Raw genomic sequence first — 6,045 nt, forward strand, 5'->3', positions numbered from 1 at the left:
CACCTTATTTTAACCCAAGATCTATAGCCTTTTGCTAAACACCAAGAGAGTCATCTTGTCAGTGCTCCAAAGGAGAGAGATTTACAAATTGTCCAAAATAGGTTAGCATCTCCTGGACTGAAATGATATGTCATGAGAATGAATGTGTGGGGAGGTTATCAGGAAAGTGTTTCCAGATGAAGCCACAGTTTTTTTAATTACTCTATTTCCTTCATTAAAATTCTCCCTTTATGTGACAAATGGCCCTTTAGACACAGCATCTAAGATTTTGATTTATGGAAAACCAGATGTTAGTGCAGTTTGATTTAAATGTCTTCAGGGATAGCTATGATATTAGAAGCAGTATATATTGCATTTATGTGGAGGCCTCCCACACAACATTTAAAGATTTGTGTGTCCCTTGGAGTTACAGGTGAGGGAATTGTTGCACTTTACTTCATGCTAACAGGCTCAATTTTTCAATTTGTAATTAAATAGCCCGTAGTCATCTTGAGAAGCTGCTAGAACTGGTGCTATTCAGGCAAACTTTGAGGAAGTTATGGCAAATAAAGGCTAAGAAGATAGGTGCCTGAGAAATCAAGATGATTAAATAGTCATACCCACCAGGACTTTTAGAATGCAGTTAGCAGTGATTGTGAGCATTTGAAAGAAACAGGGATCTATAGCCATTGTTAAATAAAATCAAGGTTGAATAATGGATTTTGCTCATGGGATTTGGCTGCAAAATTTAGAAAAGGGATGTATGCATGAATCTTTGCAGAATGACCAAATGGCAGGGGAAAAAAATAGAGTTTCAGACAAGAAAGCAAGGGTGCCATAATGAGTTAGGAGTCAGACCCCACTCATAGGTAGATAGGGGAGGGGCTCCCTGTAATGGAGTTACTGTGCTTTTGCTATTATGGTCTGGTAAATATTCATTATGCCCCCATAAAATCTCAGAGGAATTTACGACTACCTGTTGCTGGGCTAAAATCAGACCAACTGTCCAGAACATAAAGATTAGAAAATCTCCATCATTAACTACAACAAAGAGCCACCTGGCTTAGCTCCCTCCAGGGCCTAAGATTAACTCAAGACTCCCAGGTATCTTGAATTCCAGGACCTGGGCTGATAACCCATTTCAAAGAAAGATGAGTTTCCTTCCTTGTCAGGATTCTATATAACTAGACCATTTCAGCCTACCTACAGCTACCCATTCAGCCTCTTTCCACCACGCTGGAAGCTTTGTTAAATAAACCACTTGGGTACCCTCTCTGCCTGTGTTTCTAATTCCTCACAAGCATCAGACAAGAACCAGCACGGGTGCTGAGGCTGATCACCCTCACACCCTTATGTCAATAAGAGACATTAGCTTGAATACAACATGTTGGTTTTACACCCCAAGTTAGATTGTGGTCTTGTTCTAGGTATAGGTATATACTCTTCACAGGTGTTCTGATGGAAGGTCAAATAAACCCACTGATCATTTTTGAAAGTTTTCAATTTGACTTTTTCACTTCTGGTTGCTCGAAGAGCAAAACTCCAATGAATAAGACTCATGCTTTACACCCTTTGAGAACAATAGAAAGAAAATCAGGATATAAAATGATATTAAAAACATTGTTAGAATAAAGGAAGAAAGTCATGCAGGCATAAAAAGCAGGGAGGGAGGCAGGGAAATAGACAACTCGCATGACCTGATGTTCACTAAAAATTCAACCTGTACCTTCTAGAGTATAATCTCCAATAAACATCAATTTATGATTAGACAACGTGGGTAGCTATCTTGGTAGAAGCTGCAAATTGAGATCCTACCTCAAACTTGCTCCTTCTCTGGTCATATATTTTAGAAATTCTTTTTCAACTTTTTTTTAAAGGCAACAACAAAAATAGTGTTTGTTGTATTATAATAAAAGTAATGTACTGTTATTGCAAAATGTAGAAAATGTAAACAAAGCAAAAATAATAATTTTACCTTTACCAGCAAAGGAGAGACTCACCACTGATAATATTATCCATTGTGTTTTTTTAGTACATACACACACTATATATATTTTAAAATGCTTTGCAATATAACAATTTCCCTTAACAATATATAAGAAAGGTCTTCCTTATCACTTAATATTTTTCTATAACTTAACTTTTTAATTGAACATTATTGCATTGTATGAATTTGTAATAGCCTTTAATCCACCTCTATTTGGGAATGTTTATATTATTTCTAAACTTTTAGTAGTTAGAAACAGTGCTGAGATCAACATTACTGTAGCTCAGTGGTTCTCAGCCAGGGGTGATTTCATCCTCCAGGGGACAGCTGACAAAATATGGAGACATTTGTAGTTGTTATAACAGGGGGCAGGGAGGAGATGCCACCGACATCTAGTGAACAGAAAACTATATTTTTCAAAATGATAGAAACCTAAATGAGACCACTGACTATGCTCAAGATAGTAATTTCACTTATAAACCATTATACTGTTTTTAATTCTATGTAATAATTATTATTCTAAGTTTTCCCTAAAAAAAGTGTGCAGATGTATTTTTATAAATGACATTATTTTGAAGAAAACACACACACACACACACACACACACATAGCAAATAGGAATTATCCAAATATTTGTTGTCAAAATATATTCTTGGAACTGGCCAATGGCCTAGTGGTTAGAGGAGCTAGATCTCACATGGTCTACCACATGGTGCAAGTCTTAGTATGGAAACCTGAGAACCACAGAGAGTACATATGCAAGCATACCCAAAATCCTGAAAGGAGGGAGAAATGGAGGATTGCCCTGTGACCATGCCCCCATGGGGAGCACCTTCTCTTTCTCTCTCTCTCTGGCAAGTGTACACCCCCTCTGGCAAATTAAAACTTCTTATTTTACCAGAAAATATGTGTGCCTACCAGTTAGAGAGAGTGGAAGGGAGAAAGCGTCCCCCAGTGGGGTGTGGTCATGCCACAATTCCTTCTCCATTTCTCCATCATATCCAGATTTGTGACATACATGCACATGTGCCTGGCATGTTTATCAAGCAAACAGGCTGAGACTCTAACTGCAAAGTCAGTCATGTGGGATCCAGCTCCTGTAATCACCAGATTATATTTTTTGTCTCTAAAGTAATGTTTTTAGAATTTATCTTGGAAATTAGGATTGCTGCTGGTGAACTCTTCCATGTTTGTTCGTTTCATTGTTTTTGACCTCTTTATTTTGACCTTATTCTTTCTTTTTATTAATCTTGCCAGAAGGCGCGTGCGTTCACCAGAGAAAGACAGAGAGGAAGAGAGAGAGAGAGAACCTCCCCTGGAGAATGATCACAACGGAATTCTTTCTCCATTTCACTCTCCTCTTGGTATTTTGGGCATATGTGCACACATGTCTGGCATAGTTTTGAAGTCACCAGGTCTGGGATTCAAACTGCAGTCAGCTTTGTGGGGTCCAGCCACCTTAACCACCACACCCGACTGGCCCAGACCTCATTTGTAAGAGTTATTTTTTGTGGATACAATTCAACTGTACGATAACATTTTAACAGACTAAAATTATTTTACAACCATCTCTTTCTTCTGTGTTTTCTCTATAGAAGTCATTCTAACTGTCATGTCCTTGAAGATTTCTTTTCTATGTAGATCTTGGTATTCCCTTTCTCTTTAGTGTTCTGCAATTTCACTTTGATTTATCTAATTGTAGATTTAAGTATTCTATCTATGAGGAGTGTATCAGTCTTTCTAAATCTGTAGAATAATGTCTTGACTATGTTGTAGGTATTTTTTAGTCTTGCTATCTTTAAATATTGCCCCATCACATTCTCTTTCTTGTCTCTTCTTGACATTGTGACTACATGCATATTAAGCTTTCATACACAACATTTTGTCTCTCCTAAATTTTCTTTCATATTTTACACCTAAATAGAAAATCTATGCTGCAAAGGTATACTTCACTTATAAAATTTATTTTGAATCAGCTACAATTTACTAATTTTCTCATAATCTTGTCTGCTGGTAAATCTTGTTCTTAAATATGAATATTTTATTTTTCATTTCTATAAGAAATAATTATTTTTTAAATCTACTGGGTTTTTTTAAAAAATATCTGTTGACTGTTGATATTTTCAAGATTGTCTTATATTTCAAAAATACGATGTGCATAGGTAGTCAAACTTCTGCTTATGGCTAAGATGGAATAATAACAGCAATTTACGTTTCATACTTAAACAACTAAATTACTGCACAAAATATCTAAAACAACAGCTTTCAGAAATTGTACAACAAGAAGCATATAGCAAATTAGTCTTTGAGAGAAGAGAAATAAATTAGGTAGTTCAAATCCAGTGCCTGAAGTGAATTTCAAGGCCACAGTGCAGAGAGGGGAAGTCCAAAAGAAACCTGAGTTCTCCCTGAGTCAAGGAAAAAAAGTTAAAAATCTGGAAAGATAAAGGTGGCTAGAATTTTCAGAGTAGAGTAACAGAGAAGAGCACTTCAAAAAAATAGAACTCCAAAGAGCTGCCGAGTGCTCCCTCCAGTCTTCATTTGAGTACCAGTGAGATTATGTGCATATGCGTGAGGAAATATCCAAGACCAGGGAAAGAACAGTGAGAAGGGAATAGGTGGAATAATCTCCAGAGCTTACACAGGGCCTCAAATAGTTTATGTGCTCACCAGCAGAATAAAATTTTTAAAAATGCTTGGGAACCAGCAGTTAGCATAATGGCTATGTCGCCGGACTCCCACATAGTCGACCGCGCCCGGTGGCTTAAAACTCACGCCGGGCACATGTACGTGCGTGCCCAAGATCCCGAGAGGAGAATGGAGGAGAAGGGATTGCGGCAAGACCATCCCCCCTGGGGGGTGATTTCTCGCTTTCTGTCTCTGTCTCTCTCTGTCTGTCTGGTGAGCGCATGCGCCCTATAGTGAAAAACTTCTCCAAAAAAAAAAAAGAGAAAAAATTTAAAAATTACAAAATAAGTAAAAATCTCATTATTCCCAAGATATCAGATAGAGTATTCAGGATATCTTAGTAATTTATTAGTGAATAAAAATTAGTCCCAGACTAAATATTGGTATGGTTCTGCTTAGAAAAGCTTACAAATAAACCTTAGAAGGATCAAAAACTGTAAAATAATTTGTCTTGTGCAAAACACAGACACACAATACAAATGCATATTTATAGGAATACAAAAACTACCTAGCTCTCAAGAATGTAAAAATCTAAAACAATTACTAGGCAGGCAAGTAATCAGAAAAGCATGGCTCATAATGAGAAGAAAAATCAATCAACGGAGCCAGAAGTAGAAATGATATAGATGACAGAATTAGAATTAGTAGGAAAGGACATTAAAATGATTATGATAATTATATTGTAAATATTTAAGAAGGTAAAAAAAAAGCATTACCATGTTAGGGGAAAATGGAAAATATTTTTAAGGACAAAATTAAACAAAAAGAAGTAAAAAAATTCCTGAGATGAACAATATACTGAATGGAATTAACAGCTGCTTTAGACATCACTGTAGAAGAAAACATTAGTGATCTTGAGGACACAACAATAGAAAGTATCAAAAATTAAATACAAAGAGGAGAAAGACTGAAAACAAAACAAACAAACAAACAAAAAATGAACAGTGTCAGTAAGCTATAAACAACTTAAGGGGGCCAAATATTTGTGTAATTGTAGTTCCAAGAGGAGAGGCATTTTTTTTAATAATGGCAAAACTATTTAAAATTTTATTTTAAAAAGATACCTATAAACCACAGATCCAACCATCTCAGTGAACCTCAGTGACAAGAAATACAAAGACACCAAAGTACATCATAATCAAATTGCTCAAACAAATAACTAAGATAAAATTTTTAACACAAGAAAAAAGACATGTTACATACAGAAGAACAAAGAATGATAGCACAGTTTCTCACCAAAACAATGAAAGCTAGGAGATAGTGGAGTTATGTGCTTAAAATACTGAAAATGAGGATGGGGGAAGTCACCCACTGTGGACTTGGGATGAAGCAAACAGGATTATTCTTTTTTTTTTTTTTACTTTTTTTTTTTTTTAGAGGGTTTTGCTATA

This window comes from Tupaia chinensis, unplaced genomic scaffold, assembly GCF_000334495.1.
Source record: "Tupaia chinensis unplaced genomic scaffold, TupChi_1.0 Scaffold000600_1, whole genome shotgun sequence".
NCBI classification, from domain to species: domain Eukaryota; kingdom Metazoa; phylum Chordata; class Mammalia; order Scandentia; family Tupaiidae; genus Tupaia; species Tupaia belangeri.